Source organism: Sapajus apella, unplaced genomic scaffold (genome assembly GCF_009761245.1).
Source record: "Sapajus apella isolate SASKATOON/1434 unplaced genomic scaffold, GSC_monkey_1.0 scaffold1, whole genome shotgun sequence".
NCBI lineage: Eukaryota > Metazoa > Chordata > Mammalia > Primates > Cebidae > Sapajus > Sapajus apella.
Genome location: NW_022436941.1, coordinates 36,277,909 through 36,298,447, shown reverse-complemented (window position 1 = coordinate 36,298,447; position 20,539 = coordinate 36,277,909). Strand labels below are relative to the sequence as shown.

At 33.4% G+C, this 20,539-nt stretch overlaps 1 long non-coding RNA gene across 2 annotated transcripts in view; it reads right to left on the bottom strand.

Annotated features, from left to right (window-relative positions):
- LOC116549465 overlaps positions 1-14,428 on the bottom strand; it is a 58,219-nt gene extending 43,791 nt beyond the window's left edge. For both annotated transcript variants that reach the window (XR_004267892.1, XR_004267893.1), the window contains exon 1: positions 11,221-14,428. This is a non-coding gene — a long non-coding RNA (uncharacterized LOC116549465). The remainder of the gene's footprint in view (positions 1-11,220) is intronic.
- Positions 14,429-20,539: the final 6,111 nt, after the last annotated feature.

Genomic DNA, 20,539 nt, shown 5'->3' with positions numbered 1-20,539 from the left:
AAAAAAAAAAAAAAAAAAAAAAAAAAAAAAAAAAAAAAAAAAAAAGAGTACAGCTAAAGTATTATTAATCGCTAATATCATAATCTAGTAACTACTTTTTTTTTTTTTTTTTGAGACAGAGTCTCACTCTTTTGCCCAGGCTGGAGTGCAATGGCATGATCTCAACTCACTGCAACCTCTGCCTCATGGGTTCCAGCGATTCCTGTGCCTTGGACTCCCATGTAGCTGGGATTACAGTTGCCCACCACCATGCCCCGCTAATTTTTGTCTTATTAGTAGAGACGGGATTTCACTATATTGGCCAGGCTGGTGTTGAACTCCTGACCTCAAGTAATCTGCCTGCCTGAGACTCCCAAAGTGCTCGGATTACAGGCGTGAGCCACCACGCCCAGCCCCTACTAACTATTTATAAGTTCTGTGTACAATTGACCCTTGAACAAAACAGGTATGAACTACATATGGAAAGGAACATCCAGTACCAACCACTGCATCAACACTATGAAGAAACTGCATCAACTAATGGGCAAAACAATCAGCTAGAAACAAAAGGGAAGAATCATATTCACACATAACAATATTAACCTTAAATGTAAATGGGCTAAATGCCTCAATCAAAAGACACAGACTGGAAAATTGGATAAAAATCAAGACCCATTTGTGTGTAGTATTTAGGAAATCCATCTCATGTGCGAAGACACACATAGACTCAAAATAAAGACATGGAGGACTATTTACCAAGCAAATGGAGAACAAAAAAAAAAAAAAAAAAAAAAGCAGGGGTTGCAATACTAGTCTCTGATAAAACAGACTTTAAACCAACAAAGATCAAAAGAGACAAAAAAGGGCATTATATTATGGTAAAGGGATTAATGCAATAAGAAGAGCTAACTACCCTAAACATATATGCACCCAATACAGAAGCACCCAGCTACATAAAGCAAGTTCTTAATGACCTACAAATATACTTAGACTTCCACAAAATAATATTGGGAAACCTTAACACCCCACTGTCAGTATTAGACAGATCAATGAGACAGAAAATTAACAAGGATATCTAGGAATTGAACTCAGATCTGAACCAAGCAGACCTAATAGACATCTACAGAACTCTCCACCCCAAACCAAAGAATATACAGTCTTCTCAGCACCACATCACATTTACTGTAAAATTGACCACATAATTGTAAGTAAAACACTCCTCAGCAAATGCAAAAGAACGGAAATCATAACAAACAGTCTCTCAGACCACAGTGCAATCAAATTAGAACTCAGGATTAAGAAACTCACTCAAAACCACACAACTACATGGAAACTAAACCACCTGCTCCTGAATAAATAATGAAATGAGGGCAAAAATAAAGATCTTCAAAACCAATGAGAACAAAGACACAATGTATCAGAATCTCTGGGACACATTTAAAAAGTGTCTAGAGGGAAATTTATAGCACTAAACACCCACATGAGAAGCAAGGAAAGCTATAAAATAGATACCCTAAGGTCATGATTAAAAGAACTAGAGGAGCAAGATAAAACAAACTCAAAAGCTAGCAGAAGAAAAGAAATAACTAAGATCAGAGCAGAACGGAAGGAGACAGAGACACACAAAACCTTTCAAAAAATCAATAAATTCAGGATTTGGTTTTTTGAAAAGATGAACAAAATAGACTGCTAGCCAGACTAATAAACAAGAAAAGAGAGAAAATTTGAATAGATGCAGTAAAAAATGATAACAGGGATATCACCACTGATCCCACAGAAATATGAACTACCATCAGAGATTACTACGAACACCTCTATGCACATAAGCCAGTAAATCTAGAAGAAATAGATAAATTCCTTGACACTAACACCCTCCAAGGACTAAACCAGGAAGAAGTTGACTTCCTGAAAAGACCAATAACAAGATTTGAAGTTGAGGCAGCAATTAACAGCCTACCAATAAAAAAAAAATCCAGAACCAGACAGGTTCACAGCCTAATTCTACCAGAGGCACAAAGAGGAGCTAGTAGCATTTCTTCTGAAACTATTCCAAACAATATAAAAAGAAGGAATCCTCCCTAACTCATTTTATGAGACCAACATCATTCAGATACCAAAACCTGGTGGAGATGCAACTAAAAAATTTCAGGCCAATATCCATGATGAACAGTGATGCCAAAATCTTCAGTAAAATACTGGCAAACCAAATCCAGCAGCACAACAAAAAGCTTATACATCATGATCAAGTTGGCTTCATCCCAGGGATGCAAGCCTGGTTCAACATTCACAAATATGTAAATGTAATCCATCACATAAAGAGAACCAAAGACAAAAACCACATAATTATCTCAATGGATGTAAAGAAGGCCTTCGACAAAATTCAATGGCCCTTTATGCTAAAAACTCTCAATAAACTAGGTATTGATGGATCATATCTCAAAATAATAAGAGATATTTATGACAAACCCACAGCCAATATCATACTGAATGGGCAAAAACTGGAAGCATTCCCTTTGGAAACTGGCACAATACAAGGATGGCTTCTCCCACCACTCCTATGCTACACAGTATTGGAAGTTCTGGCTAGGGGCATCAGGCAAGAGAAAGAAATAAAGGATAGTCAAATAGGAAGAGAGGATGTCAAATTGTCCCTGTTTGCAGATGACATGATTGTATATTTAGAAAAGCCCATCATTTCAACCCAAAATCTCCTTAAGCTGATAAGCAACTTCAGCAAAGTCTCAGGACACAAAATCAATGTGCAAAAATCATAAGCATTCCCATACACCAATAATAGACAAATGGAGAGCCAAATCGTGAATGAGCTTCCATTCACAGTTGCTACAAAGGGAATAAAATACCTAGGAATACAACTAACAAGGGATGTGAAGGACCTCTTAAAGGAGAACTACAAACCACTGCTCAAGGAAATAGGAGAGGCCACAAACAGATGGAGAAACATTCCAGGCTCATGGTTAGGAAGAATCAATATTGTGAAAATGGCCATACTGCCCAGAGTAATTTATAGATTCAATGTTATCCCCATCAAGCTACCAATGACTTCCTTCACAGAATTGGAAAAAACCACTTTAAACTTCATATGAAACCAAAAAAGAGCCCACATAGTCAAGACGATCCTAGGCAAAAATACAAATAAATAAATAAAGCTGGAGGCATTAGGCTACCTGACTTCAAACTATATTCCAAGGCTACTGTATTCAAAGCAGCATGGTACTGGTACCATAACAGAGATATAGACCAATGGAACAGAACAGTGACTCCAGAGTGACTCCTCAGAAAGAACTCCACACAACTACAACCATCTGATCTTTGACAAATCTGACAAAAACAAGCAATGGGGAAAGGACTCCCTATTTAATAAATGGTGTTGGGAAAACTGGCTAGCCATATGCAGAAAGCTAAAACGGGATCCCTTACTTAACACTTTATACCAAAATTAACTCAAGGTGGATTAATGATTTAAACATGAGGCCTAACACCATAAAAACTCTGGAAGAAAACTGAGGCAATACCACTCAGGACATAGGCATAGGCAAAGACTAAAACACTAAAAGCAATGGCACCAAAAATCAAAATAGACAAATTTGATCTAATTAAACTTAAGAGCTTCTGCATAGCAAAAGAAACTATCGATGGAGTGAATTGGTAACCAATAGAATGGGAAAAAATTTTTGCAATCTACCCATCTGACAAGGGCTGATATTAGAATCTACAGAGAACTTAAATTGACAAGAAAAAAACAAACAACCTCGTCAAAATGTGGGCAAAGGATATGAACAGACACTTTTCAAAAGAAGGCATGTATGCAGCCAACAAACATATGAAAAAAAGCTCATCATCACTGGTCATTAAAGAAATGCAAATCAAAACCACATGAAGATACCACCTCATGCCAGTTAGAATGGTGATCATTAAAAAAAAATCATGAGACAACAGATGTTGGAGAGGATGTGGAGAAATAGGAATGCTTTTACACTGTTGGTGGGAGTGTAAATTAATTCAACCATTGTGGAAGAGAGTGTGGCAATGCCTTAAGGATTTAGAAATAGAAATACTATTTGGCCCAGCAATCCCATTACTGGGTATATATCCAAAGGATTACAAATCATTCTACTATAAAGACACATGCACACATATGTTTATTGAGGCACTGTTCACAATAAGCAAACACTTGGAACCAAACCAAATGCCCATCAATGATAGACTGGATAAAGAAAGTGTGGCACATATACACCATGGAATACTATGCAGCCATACAAAATGAGTTCATGTCCTTTACAGGGACATGGATGAAACTGGAAATCATCATTCTCCACAAACTAACACAAGAACAGAAAAACAAAGACTGCATGTTCTCACTCCTAAGTGGGTGTTGAACAATAACACACGGACACAGGGAGGGGAACAGCACACACCAGGGCCTCGGGGGTGGGGGACTAGGGGAGGAATAGAAGGGTTTTGGGGGACTGGGGAGGGACAGCATTAGGAGAATGACCTAATGTAGATGACGGGGCGATGGATGCAGCAAACCACCACCATGGCACTTGTATACCTACGTAACAAACCTGCACTATCTGCACATGTACCCCAGAACTGAAAATAAAATAAATACATTTTAAAAAATAATAGAATCAAATTTAGACATGCCATCTTTACCATCTTTTAGCAGAGAAAGCTCTTGGCTGGTTTAGGCTTTATTTAGACACTCATATTGCCATGTATGTATCATAAGTTGGTGTCTGAGATTATTACTCCAAGACCTAAGGAAACATAGGGAAAGTATATTTTTGGAAAGAATAGATTACTTAAATTTTCTGTCTTTAATGTTCCAAAGTAGAAAGATATTTACTAAAATAAATTACTCTCATTTTGTATGTAATTGTTCTAATGTGAACTAAGCCTAAAAATTTTGAGTTCTAAATTTACTTCTAATTTTAATATTAGAATGGAAAACTAAATGGAAGAATATTCTGTGCATGACTGTATAGTCTTTGTAACAAATGTATTAAAAATTGTTTGTAGGTATATCAGATTATATAATTAATAACAGAGATGTCTGAAATCTCCTTGTCCTTGAGTAAATTTAGAAACATGTATTTTAACTCCATAAAATGTATCATAGATCTTATACATAGTTACTAGATTTGTGTGATAGATACTGATAATATTTTAGCTGTTTACTTGACCACATTTCAATGAAATGTATGTGTCAATAAAATATGGATGACTGCAATTTTTATGAGGTTTAAAAATTTCATGCTAAATACTTTACAGATTAAAAGCGTAAGATCTGGATGCAGACTGTGTGGGTTTGCCTTTCAGGTCCACCACTTTCCAGCAGGCTGACTTTGGGTAAACTCATAGAGCAGTTTAAAGGATTAAATGTATTAATACATTCAACCATACAAAAAATAATTACTGAACACTAACACTGTAAAAAGTGATGTGCTAGGTATTAGGCATAGAACAGTGAACAGGAGAAATACCCGTTTTCAGGTTTTCATTCTAGAAATGGGAGACAGATAATAAACAAACAAATGTAAAACATGGCAGGTAGTGATAAGTGTTAGGAAGAAAAATAAAGTTTCAAGATGTCAATGGAGCTATTTTGAGACTAGGTGGTCACAGACTCTGCAGAAGTGAGCACCCTGACAATGCAACCACCTGGGGAAAGGCATCAGAGGAAGAGAGCACAGCAAAGGCAGAGGCGAAGCAGAGCATCCTGAGGAGCTCAAGTAAAGTAAGGAGGCTGCTGTGCTATGCCTTGAGCTAAGTAAGCAGGGGCAAGAGAGAAAGCCAGAATGGCAGCCAAAAGTAACTCTATATTAGGCATTGTAGGTAATGAATTAGAGATTTATTTTTGGAAAAATAACAGTAACTGAATGGTTTTTGATAAGAAGAACAACAGTTCTAGGTTTTCTTTTAAAAGTTTTACTCCACTGAAAATCTACTTCAGCAATTTTGAAATGTGCAATACATTAACTGTGGTCACTATGCAGTGACTAAAACTTATTCCTCCAGTCTAACTGAAACCTTTGTAGCATTTGATCAACACACACACACACACACACACACGCGCGCACGCGTGTGTGCATGCATACATACATCAAAATATTACACCATATCCCATATATGTACAAACAATTTAAAAATAAACAATTTTTAAAAATCATTCTGGCTCCTACATCGATAAGAGAAGCCAGGACAGGAAGCACAGAAACAGATATACATGTTCAGAAGACATTGCAGTGTGCTCACGGAAAGTTTCTATGATGATGATGTTCTAACCATGGACTATACAATGTGGTAGTCACTAACTATATATTGTTATTGAGCACTTGAAATGTGAATGAGGGGTTAAAATTTTAATCGAATTTTTAAAAATTCAACTTAAAAATTTAAATTATAAATTTATAAATTATAAAATTTAAATTATAGCTAATTGTGGCTAATAGCTATTGTGTTGGATGTCCCAGAATCACTGTGGATGAATGCTTAGAAAAAGAGTTCTCACATAGTAAGCATTAAATAAGCATTATCTTTTGGCATTACAAGTTCATAATCAATGAAACTGGGTAGTATCTATATTTGAATCATCCAAAGCCTTTTGCACACAACATAATGCTTGTAATAATAATTTATCATTTTGAAACCTTATATATGTTTCCCTGGAGAAACAGAACTAATAGGTTATGTAAGTTATGTGTGTGTGTATACACGTACATATATGTATGAATTATATGAATGGGTCTCATACAATTATGAAAGCTAGTCAGTTCAAATTTCAGCGAGGGTAGGCAGACTGGAGACCCAGACAGAGCTGGTGTTCCAGTTCAAAGTCTGTGATTTAACAGAAACATAAACTATTTAACAAAATATTTACAAAATTGAGATTAAACATTTATAGAATAAATGCAGAGATTACTCTAGTGTCCAGGGTCAAATACAAAAACAAGAACAAAATAAAACTCTAAATCAGAAAGGAATGGTCTAGAGAGACTAAAGTTTACTTTTAGAGTTTTCAGGGATTTTTGTAGCAGACCAGGGACAAGAACTGTTAGTGAAGAGAACTTTGTACATCAAGAAAAAAAAGAAAGTAGTGGAAATAAATATGAGGATTGTTTCTCATATTTTGTGTCTGGAATGGAGAATTATTGTTGGGTAAAAAGAGTTCAATTCTTTGATGGCTAGTTCAGATACCATAAGGTGCAAAACTGAAACATAAGAAAGGTAATTTGAGTATACCACAACTACATACCTCTGTGGGTATTACATAAAACATTTCTTCAGGATGTTAACAGTTCCATATGTAGTGTATTCCATGACCTCAGACTTCATCTGCCAAACCAGCTCTTGTTTACAAGCAATCTACCTTCAGACTCAAACTACAACTCATTTCCGAATCTCCAACCTGCTGGCCTCCCACATCAGATTTTGGACTCACCAGAACTCCATAATTGTGTCAATTCCCTAAAATAGATTTTTACACACACACACACATGACCTCTTGGCTATGCTTCTCTGGAGAATGCTAATACAATATGCAATTATTTAAAAAGATAATATGTGCATTGAGGAAATTTACGTGAACATAGTTTACCTCAAGTTATGTTTAAATTATAATTATTAAACTGAAGAATATTGAACTATGCTTACTTAAATGAAAGGTAAAGTAAAAAGGTGCATTATATTGTTAAGTTCACCATTGAATTTTTAAAATGATTTCATATATGAATTTGAAATTCATTTCATATATGAATATAAACTTCATTTTCAGAATTTGAAACTTTAGTGAAGATTGGTTAAGTGTAATTTAGAAAAGTAGCATATATGAGTTACATAATAAATTTCATACTTAACGAAATTACATGTTAATTGATTTACTTAGCTTCTTAGGTATTTAAGTATTTCTACTCTGTGATTTCTTTTATCTGGCATTATAATTACACAAATGAAAAGTAGATATTTGTTATAATTCTTCTAATATCTTAACAGAGATATGTTGAAACTGTGAATGGGTGAAATTTTATGAGAATTAACTTTTATTTGATATTTTAACATATTGACTTAGAAAAATCCATTGCTTTGACAGAAAAAAATATTCTACATAATCAGGTAGGTATCAATTGAGTACTTTTACATGGATTATTCATCCCAGGGTATATCAGAATTATTCTTTCATATAAACTGAAATGAGTAACCATCATTTTATTTGTCTATCTTTTAAGAAATATGCCTTCAAATCATATTCTCATGAATGTATTTATTCATGGAATATTAATAACTGGTACTGTAGAACTTTTATTTCTATGAGTACATTTGTTCAGATGGTCTGCTTTTATATATAGCAAAAATAATTATTTCCTAATGATTATAGCCTGTTTGAGTGATAAAAATATAAGAAAACATGGTGGTTTAGAAAATTACTTGAGATATTAGAAGGGACTGCTAAAATATGAAGAGAAATTAAAATCTTCAGTTAAATTCAACAGCAATGTGTCCTTCAAATAGGATAAAAACTTGAAGAATGTCTGAAAATAGCAACAAGTTTTCCTACCCAAAGCAAACAGAAGACTAGAAACAGCTTTCAGTAAATTTAAAATACAAACTATATTTGATTAAATGGCTTGTATATACTAGAGTTGATTTTTTTCAATGTAGACTTAAGGTAAATGAAACTCAGATTATGGATCCTAGCAAGCAGATATGACAGAACATTTTGCAGCAGGAAGTGACTTCAAGATCACTTTGCTAGATATCCTTATTTAAAAAAAAAGAAGGAAGTTTGCATGAGAAGTTGTTTTGGGATTTATCCAAAGTCACAGATTTATAAATGCCATCATCAGAATTTGAAACTAGGTCTCCTGACCTCCAGACTTGCTTTCATTTCTACTCTATTTCAAACTATTCTCTACGTTTTGTGAACCGAGTTTCTTTAGTGAAGACTGGCTAATTTTAAGCAAATCCTTGATCTCCAGAAATTGGGTATTGTTCATCAATTGCAATTTCCTGACACTGTTGCTCATGTTTACCTTAAAGACATTAAAAGCCTTAAAAAATGTCAAATAATAAAATCAAATTATCAAACTACCATCTGTGACAAAGTATAAAATAATCTTAACCATATGGAATATATGTACTGTTATTGGGGAAAGTTATAAGAAAATAGTAGAAACATCTTTGGGGTTTGTATAACTTAGCTTTACAGAGTCAATTTATTAGTGTTAACCAATTTTAATCAGATTACAGTTATATATAATTATACAAATCATGTTTTCTGATATACTTTACCTATATCCAAATATATATCTTATTTTCAAGTCACATAGTGCTAAATTTTAAATTAAATTAAATTTTAAGTAAGTTATATATTTGGATATAGGTAAAGTGTAGCAAAAAAACATGATGTGCATAAATATATATAACTGTGATCTGATTAAAATTGGTTAACACTAATAAACTGACTCTGTAAAGCTCTGATTATTAGGCCATGAGTATGTATGTAGAAAATATTTCATAGAAGACAGTATAATTTCTATTCAGGCCACTCTCAATATCTCCCTTCTTAATATCTTTATTATCAGAAATAATAGCATTTCGGCTTCCTCTTTGTTTTTCTTCTCCTGTCCAATTGAAATGTGTGTTACTGATTGTTTTGTAGTAGAACAGCATGAGGTACTACTCCTAAACAATGTGATTTCACTCAAAATGATGGCTTCGGGCTACCAATCATAGGCTAAACACAGCATGAGAGTAGTAATGCAAGGTATGAACTCTATCTATGATGCACAAAGACATGCTTTTTCTATGTATCTCAGTACTTTCCCATAAAAATTGGCTTCAAAATATATCTCGTATTTTGAAACTCAAAAAATTTTAAAAGAAAACTTTTACAATTCTTCAAGTCTCTTTCGAACTGCCTAATAGCTGCCATTGACTTTAATTAATAAAACAAAGATGTTTTCATAGCTTTTCTTTGTGTATATATTTTGCACAACAATACTTTTAATATAAGGAGTGGAACAACACGGTTATGTTGCTAGCTGTGTGCTTGTTTTTAGATCTGTGTTTGTTTTCTTGTTCATGTTTTACCTGGAGTGAAGTTGTGAGTAAACTAATCTTTAATAAATGTTTTAATTTAAGGAAATTTTGAACTTCCAGTTCATTGGTGGTGTCTAAAACTTGACTCTGATTATAACAAAATATTGAAACAGTACAGCACTAAAAGTAGACTCAAGAGACAGAGTGTAAGGGCAAAGAAATGTTTATTTCCCTAACAGTATTTAGTATTAGTTTTAAGAAGAAAATAAATTGTCATATTTTATGTTTTCTGTTTGGCAAAAGGCAGTCTCCGGTTAACTCTTTTAAAATATTGTTTACGCGAGCCAGGTGCAGTAGCTCACACTTGTAATCCCAGCATTTTGGCGGGCCAAGCAGGGAGGATGGCTCAAGCTCAGGAGCTTGAGCCCAGCCTGAGCAGCATAATGAGACTCCACCTCTACAAAAAATCAAAACATTAGACAGATGTAGTGGTGCTAGCCTGTAGTCCGAGCTACTCGGGAGGCTGAGGGGTGAAGATAACTTGAGTCTGGGAGAATGAGGCTGCAGTATGACCAAGCATGAGAGAATGGGGTGGCTAAAGGAAAATGAATAAATACATGAACTTTTAAGTTTTGAAGAAATAAGTATAATTAATCCAACAAGTCTTTATCTAACTAATACATCATGACTCTCAGAGATAGAGCCAGATATTGTGACATAGATTGTGAAAAAAATGTAGATACAGCCATTGCAAAGCTTAAATCTCATGGGAGAGAAAATCATTAATCAAATAGAGTAGGAAGCAGAATTAACCTCTGTTTAACTAAAGAGTATGCCTTGGCTATCATGTGAAAACAAAATCAAAATATTTTTGTATTTTGATGTGTTTTAAAGAAAAACAAAAATAATCTATGTTTTCAATTAAAGGACTGGAATGCAACTTCTTACGATCAAACAAGTATCGTGTTAAAAGGATATAATAACATGTATTTACAGATATTAGGGAATAGTAAAAAGTGACCCAACACAATCTGGGTAATGAGAAAAAATTTATCTGAAGAAGTAATGTAGGATATAGTATGGAAAGGATAAGAAATCAATTACGCAAGGGGCTTAAAAATTATAAAATATATTGCACAATTTCAATACATTTGCTTTTATTTATTTAAAACAACTTACTCTGGTTCTGCCACATTCAAATACTTTGGTAGGCCCTGAAAGTATAAAAATGAATTAGACACAATCTCTATCAGGGAAATCAGCCTCTCATGAGCCATTTGCCACAGAAGAGCAGCAATCAAATTTGTGTCTGTCATCCTCACAGTTCTACTTCTCATTTCCTGTTCCTTCTCTTGCGTGGGGAATAAAAGCAAATGCTTGTTTCAGTATCAAATGATACAATGATATCCTGAATATTTCATTATTTCCAGCTTTTTTTTCATCTTCCCTGGTGTTCAGAGGGCATTGAACATTTTTGGCAAGTTTTTAGCACTATTTTAGCCAGGTCACTCATCGCTCGTACTGTAATAGCTGAACAGAAGTGGAGCACACTCTTTGCAGCTGATTTTTTTCAGGTGTTCTCTTTATAGCAGCCCTAATGGGCAGACAGTTCACTGCATCTCTAGCTGTTGGCATATGGCATCCAGGAGGACAAGACAGCCCAGACAGCCCATCAGATTAACCATGTAATAGACCCAGAAGCTGCTTTAAAGCCGTAAAACAAAATTGCTTATGGAGTCTGCCAGCACGCCAGATGCTGCTATTGGAAGAAATATCTTCCAGTGCTTAGCATCTGGGTTTCATGGTTGCCAGAAAAAAAGAGAAAAAGAATTGGCAACTCACTACCAATGAGATAGCTTTTGCAAAATAAGACATTTTAATATATTTTTAAATGTCAAAGGCAATAGGTTATAGCAAACTTTAAAATTAGATATCTCCGTGTACTTGTAGATATGTCACTATTAACGGACATCCTCCAGACAATCTCTAGGCAGCTGGTTGGTTATTATCTAAATGAATCAGAACACTGAGAATCTTGAATTGGAATGTGAATTTTCAGTCTGTTTTCAATATGCTTATTTTATTGATATTTTGCATGATAACACTTTTGCCAAATGAATATAAATTCTATATTTAAACAAGGTAAGAAATAATGTTTTTGTATTTGCAATCGCTGGTTTGTTTTCTGACTGCCAATTTTGTAATTGAATATTGTAACTAAAGATATAACTCCCAAATATCCTTCAGCTGTTTTTCAGTGGAATTGTTTTTTCTGAAGCCAAATAAACAATAGATTTGACTAACATAATTTAAAGTCAATTAGATTTGGGATTTATGCCCACACAAGGTGAGTAAATTCTTTTCAGTTATGTAATTTATCAATATTGCCTAAAATGTGAAGAATAATTCCTAGCCTATGAGATATCTTACAATTGATATAGTATGCACCAAAAGCCTTATATTGACTCTCTTCTCTAATCATAAAACAGTACATTTTACTTGACTCAAGTGATTCTTTCTATACTGCTCAAACCAAATTTGCTGAAATAGTGAATATGAATGATCCTTCCAAATTTAACAATTTTCTGTGCTTCAATATTGAGCCCCTTAATATAAAGGCAAATCCAAAAACCTATTAATTCTCCAATTTGACCACAATGGTTAATCATGCAGCCTAAATCTGTTATAAAGCTACTGGTTTAAAATACTTTTAAATCCAAACACCTGATATTATACTACCAATACATTCAATAGCCAATTTCATTATGTATGAATATAGTGTATCTTTTAGTTGTTAGTATACTACGAGTCAGTAATAATAAAACTATGCTTATTTGAATATCACATTATGTATTGTAGATTTAGATTATTTTGGAGATAGAAAATCCTACTCACTTCTTGAAATGTAATTATGATAACCCTTTGCCAATTTTCTGGGGAAAATAAATGACTAGGAAGAATTTTATTGAATCTGAGTCTTTTCTATTGATTTATTTCTTAAATTATTTTACTGTAATGAGCAGGTAATATTGATTACAATTTTGAAGAATTATATAGCATTGTGTATCCAAATCGTAAATGTACACTCTTAGGTGTTTAATTTCAGTTCAAGTGATCTAAACTTTGTGTTCACACAGTCACAATTACACATGTGTGTGCATGTACATAAAGATATTCAGAGTAACATTACTTTGTTTTACTATAGTGAAAACAATAGAAATGACTTAAGTACTATTAATGGAGGATAGGTTTAATAAATTAAACTAATTACAGACTATTGATTATATTTCTGGTTTAAAAGAATGAGATTATTTATAATCTTATAAGAAGAGAATTAAGATAAAGTTTTGAGCAAAAAAGAGCAAGAGACATTTTCCAGAGTATGATATTATTTGTATAACTATTTAAAAATGAAAATCTAAATCTGTGGGTTTATATACTTATTTATGTATAATAGTGTCTCTAGGGACAGAAATAGGGTAGAAATATTATTATTTTTTTACCTAGAATAAGCATATTTTTATAGTATTAGTGCAATTGTAGATTTAAAAACAATATTGAATTTTAAAGTCTAAAGCCACTTAACCAATTTCATTCATTTGCTCATTTACACATTGACTAAACATTTCCGCTGTATCAGGAGCACTGTGCTAGAAGTGAATAGATATGGCAGCATCATAAAGTCTGGGTAAGGTGAAAAAAGTCATGCACATTAAGGAAAAATAATAGAAAAATGCTCCAGTTGATGAAGGCATGAAAAACCTACTGATATAAAAGGAGAAAGATTAATGCTGCTTAGTCAAATTAAGGAAAACTTTCCAGAACCGAATGGTGAGATGAGTCTTGATGGATGCACAGGAATATTTTAGGCAGTTTGAGAAGATAGTAAAGATACAGGGACAATCAAAAGAGAAAAACAGCTGAATGGCTTTGAGGGAAAAACACCAAAGTATGATTTGGCTTTGACTGATGAGATTAGTGATGATTCCCAGGGATTATGTCTGAGAAGTCAGGACAGCCAGATTATAACGATTTTTGTAAGCCATGCCACAAAATTATCCCATCTTGTTTTCCCATGAAAGTTTCTAAGTTCCAGCAGAAATTTTTTAAAATTAGGTTTTAACCTACAAGTAAGAATCAAATATGCATTATTAGAAAGATTTCTATCTTGACAGTTTGAAAAATAAAGTCAGAATAGATATGAATATACAAGAAGGCTGGTAACAAGGATTATATTTAGGAGGATATTTCAATAGTTATTATGTAAATAATTTGGGTCAGTGCTTGGGTTAGCTACTATTCCTAGTAATAATAGTGTTGTTATTTAACAATTCCAAAAGCATCAATACAATGATGTCTACCTTCCTGTTTTTAAACATATGCATGCTTTTACATACTGTACATATTTCTATGTATGTGTATATGTATGCCTGTGATAGTTTCATGCATTAACTTCATAAATGTAAATATGTATTTTGTGCTTTATGTGTATATATTCAACTTCATGTGTTAACTTTATGTATTCTTTGTGTTTTAACATTATATATGTAAATACTTTATCCTTTAGCTTTATATATGCAACATGTACACATGCACGTAGACACACATATACATAAAATAGCTGTGTACTTTTGCTTACGCATATATTAACATATAGTTTAATATATATATATATATATACACATATATATATAAAATAAAATGGGTATGAAGTTGTAAATGTTAGAATTAAAACTGAAATGACCTAATGTTATTTTTTTACTTTATTCTTACAAGGTATAACACTATAACAAAGACTGATACGAAGAAAGATCTTTAGAGTAAGAAGAAAAGAGTAAGAATGGCTCTCAGAAATGATATGAGGTGGAAAAAAAACCACATCAGTTTAAAGCCTAAATGCTGAATGTTCTTAAAATAAAAGTAAAATTAGATTGATAAATGGCAAACAATAAAAAAAGGCCATTTAAAAATTGAATCCAAGGTCTATGTATAGACAAAGTTGTATATTACATAGAAATGTGCCTAATACTTAATATCTCATGGCTCAGATAAGATGATTTCCTAGCTTAATATTTAATAATAATATCTCTGTCACCATCTCTATTTTCTTTGAATTTCTGTTAATTATCTCATTACTTAATGCTCTACAATTTGTTCTTTTCTTTCCACTGTTAAAGGTAATCATGACAAAACCTGCTATCATTTACTTAAAATTTCACTAGGTTAGACAGCCACTGTTGGGAACTGTAGGGTTAAATATTAATTCAGTTTTACAGATGAGAGAACTAAAACTTAGGAAGCTGAAGAGATGAGCCAAAACTTACAGGCTCCTAACTGACCAAGCCAGGGTTTAAACCAACATCAATCTGATTCCAGACCAACGTTGTTTCCAGTAATCCGTGTTAAGTGACTTAAAGCAAACTGAAGTAAGAATGTGATCACACATTTGCATGACAAAACCTAGGTCCACTAAAGTAAAAACAGTTTGGCATGTCCATCTACATTATTAACTTTTTGGATTGAAAGCTTTAGTTCTGACACTAATTTAGTCATCTAGATCAAAATAATAGGTCGGGTATATAGAATTGAAGTAATTAATGTAATATTCCTTGTCTGTAGCAAGAGTTTTACACCACACTACTTACATATTAATAAATCTGATAAAATACAACTTGAATTACTAAACTACTAGCCAAAGGCATTATTAAATACTGTCTTTGTAAAGAAATAGTATAAAAGAATATTAATAGAAGAATGCAAAAACAAAAACCAAAGAGACTGCCGGGCACAGGGCTCACATCGGAAGTCCTAGCACTTTGGGAGGCCAAGGTGGGCAGATCATGAGGTCAGGAGTACAAGACAAGTCTGGCCAATGTGGTGAAACCCCGTCTCTACTAAAAATACAAGAACTAGCTGGGTCTGGGGGCGCATGCCTGTAGTCCCAGCTACAGGGGAGGGTGAGGCAGAAGAATGGCTTGAACCCAGGACGCAGAGGTTGCAGTGAGCTGAGATCATGCCATTGAACTCCAGCGTGGGCAACAGAACAACACTCCATCTCAAAAAAAAACAAAAAAAAAAAAAAAAAAAAAAAAAAACAACCAAAAAAACAACCAAAGAGATATGTGGGTCAGGAATGATATGAGTGATCAGGAATCTTCAAGCACAATTTCTGAATAAAACATCAAAAATCATGAAACATAAGAACAGGTACACAATTGTGAATGGTTAATACCGAATGTCAACTTGATTGGATTAAAAGATGCAAAGGGTGTGTCTGTGAAAGTGTTGCCAAAAGAGATTAGCATTTGAGTCAAAGGTGGACCCTTAATCTGGGTGGGCACCATCCAATTAGCTACCAGTGCAGGCAGAAAAACTTGAAAAGACTAGACTGGCCTAGACTTCCAGCCTATATCTTTCTCCTGGGCTGGATGCTTCCTGCCCTAGAACATCAGACTCCAGGTTCTTCAGTTTTGGGACTCAGATGGTCTTTCCTTGCTCCTCAGCTTGCAGACAACCTATTATGGGATCTTGTGATCAGGTAAGTTAATACTTAATAATCTTGCCTTTATTAGTTCTGTCCCTCTGGAGAACCCTGACTAATACATTGATCATCTTACTATACCACATATCCAGTTATTCATTTGTATGTTAACTTTTATTACTGTTATATATACACATATTAGGTACATATATACATGTCTTTCATAAGCATATTATATTTTTGAGTTGATATGTATGTGTGTATATATTTGCAAATATTATAAACTGTTTCAAAACAGCACTAAAAGTTTATTATAAAATGTTACAAAATGCATGTTGCGGTAGAAAGAACAATGGTCCCCCAAAGATGAATATGTCCTAATTTCCAGAACATTTTACTATGTTAACCTCATAGCAAAAAGGGTTTTGCAGATGTCATTAAATTAAAGATATTGAGATTCTGAATTATCCAGGTTGGTCTAATGTATTCACAAGGGTCCTTATAAGAGGAAGAGCAGGAGGATGAACGGCACAGAGGTAGATGTGATCATTTAATAGCAGAGGTGAGAGAAAGGAGGAAGAAAAAGAGAGAAAGACACACATTTGAAAGTGCTACACTGCTGGCTTTAACAATGGAGAAGGAGGTCAGGCCAGGAGCCAATAATGCATATATCCTTTAGAATCTCAAAAAGGCAATGAAAAGGACTTCCCCCTAGTGGGTGATGAAATCAGCTAGAGCTGTGATGACCAGTATAGTAGCCACTAGCCACAGGCAGCCATTTAAATATGAATATAGATTTATTAAAATTAAGTAAAATTAAAACTGTATTGTCTCACTTGCACATTTGTAGTAACGACACTTTATGTACCTAAAGGCCACATGTGGCTAGTGGAGACCATATTGGACAGCTTAGTGGCCCAGGTTCATCGTCACACTGTCCATTTCCTGATCAGACAGCATTGGTCTAAAGAGTTATTAGGTATTAAATGAAACAAGCCTATTAGAAATGTAAAAATCTCACTTTCAATCATAAGAGAAGTCTTATGCAGAAAGAGGACACTTTTCTTGAAGAGTCTGATATTTAGAAGGAGAATAATAATAAATTCATTTGCTTAATAAAATGGGTTTATTTTAATTACAAACTTTAAATATTTGGATTAAAAAACTAAATGTCCCAGAAATATTATATAAAATACTGACATACTAAAATGTAATTTCATATAATAATGGTATATTCACTATTCAAAATTGTTTGAAGCTAGATTACATTTCTCTGAATAAAATGCAGGTGCTAAATTACCTCTTAAAGGCATTCTCCTGTTTATAAGAGAAAAATATGAAGGCTCTTTTTCTCCAAAGGGTGTGTGCATGTATGTTTGTGTGTGTGTAGCTGAATGAAAGGCAGTGTGGAAAATCAGAAAGCACAGGAAAGTTCTAGAACAAAAAGAAATAGCATACATTTATATTAACACATTACAAAATAGGTTGCTTCTTTGGAGGTATATTGAATTGGGTTGAAAATACTTTTAAGGGAGAAACATAATTAAATAGTTGTCTCCTGAAATGGAGCAGAAAAAAGCCTTATTTAATTACCTTTACATGAAAACAATTTTGGTAACAATTGCATAGTGTGATTTTAGTGTCCAAAATTATTATTCTCCCATCTTGTTGTACTCACTGCATAGCAGACAGTATAGTGAAACACCAACACTTTCACTGATGCATTAAATATTAGAAAATAGAGGCATTCATCCTATAGTTATAATTATATTAGCTATATTAGTAATAGATATGTTAATACATTGGTTAATTTATACTTTAATATCTTAGATGAACATTATAATATAAATGACTCACCTTTATTTGTTTCTCCAAAACATTTGAAAATAATTGGAGAGAGAAAGCATACAGGAACCAAGTTCCTGAAAGAATGGGATGGTTTAGAAAGCATACACACACACACACACACACACACACCCCAATGAAAATGACAAAGTTTATAGGAAAGCACTGACATTTGAGGGTGATATGAAATAACAACAAAATCACAAACTACTTTTTGTCTGAAAAGATCAAGGTCAATAAGGTAAATAATAAAAGCATCTCAAGACATGAAAAGTATAGATTCTGTTATTTAATCTTGGAATTCGAAGGCACCTCTTGAAACTTGAGATTGCTTTACTTTATAACAAAGTGCAGTTGATCCTTGAACAACACAACAGTTAGGGGTGCTGAGCCCTGTACAGTTGAAAACTTGTGTATACATTTTTGATCCTCCAATACTTAACTACTTATAGTCCACTGTTGACTGTTAACACGTATCTTGTAGGTTATCTGTATTATATACTGTATTCTTACAATAAAGTAAGCCAGTGAAAGGAAATGTTATTAAGAAAACTCATAAAGGAGATAAAATGTATTTACTATTCATTAAGACAAAGTAGATGATCATAAAGTTCTTGATTTTTCTCATCTTCACATTGAGTAGCATGATGAAGAAGAGGGGTTGACCTTGCTGTCTCAGGGTGGCAGAGGTAGAAGAAAATCTGCCTATAAGTGGACTCACACCGTTCAAAACTGTGTTGTCAAAAATCAAATGTATTGTTTACTATTAAAAAAAGGGAAACAATTTTTCTCACCTAAATTATATAGAATATATTCAAGCCCTTTCAACCCAAAAATAAGAGAGATGAAAAAAGTATAGATGAGAAAAAGCAAAGATCCTGAATCTACTATTTATTAAATATTGTTTTAATTGACAGGTAAAATTTGTGTACATTTATCATATTCAATATGTTGTTTTGAAATATGTATCCATTGTGGAATGATAAATTTAGCGAAAAACTCACTTAGATGTGGAATATGAAAAATATTGAGCTATAGAAGTAGAGAGTAAAATGATAATTACCAGAGGCTGGGTGTGCGTAGGGAGTAATTAGTCAAAGGACACAAACTTTTACTTAGGAGAAATAAGTTTGAGAGATCTATTGCAACTACTTTTTTATAATCTTATGCTAACAATTTTTTCCTTCTGTTTCCAAAATAATTTTGGTGTTTATAAATTAAAAGAAAACAAACAAACACAGAGCTGTGGGATGATTCCAGGTAGGAGATTAAATTTAGCCTAGGCCACAGGTAGCTTAGCTTCTTAACATTCCATTTTAATAGAAACTTTATGGGTTTGCTATATCTCTTGTATATGTTACAAATATTCTTGCATTTCAAAAATATTTATTAACCACCTACAAAGTGCCAGGCATCCCTCTCTTTGTTTCTTAGCATAGAGAGACTATCCCTTTTATTCATCTCATATGTAGAAATATAAAGTATCACTTATGTAGCCTAAAATCACATTATGTTTATTTGCTATTAATGTTCTATTTATGAAAATGAATTTAATGAAAAGATGTCAGACATCATTTGTTTATTCTGTTGATACCAAACTCCTTGCATCTAGTTACCAAAGTTCCTGCTAAACCTCCATAGGCTTAGTTTGGATTCCCAGAAACTGACCCAGTCATATTGAACTTCATTTTGGCTATTTTGTACTTTTGTTCTTTATATTTTCCTCAGATAAATGTATCCATCCCTATGGTTCTGATGTCTGTCCATTTGCTGATGACTCCCTAATCAATTTTTTCCACTAAGACTACATCCTGAATTCTACATCCAGATACTGAGCACTTCTACTTGAATGATGTCTAGTAACCACAAATTCAACATGTACTTGACTGAGCCCAGTGCAATCATCTTATCACAAACTGTATATACTTAATTAATAGGGCAAGCCAGAACTTGGTATCAATCTCATGGTATCAGTGTCAACTCTTTAATAACTTTCCACCTAAGAGATGGTTTTTACAAATACTTTAACTTGCTCTTCCTAATTATCCCTGAATTATTCCTTTCACTCTGTTCTTATTGCCACATCCTTACTTTTGACAATGATAATTTTCCTGAAGTTTTATTTTAAAATAAACCTTGCCTGGCTTTTGCCTTCCAATGTCTCTTCACTCC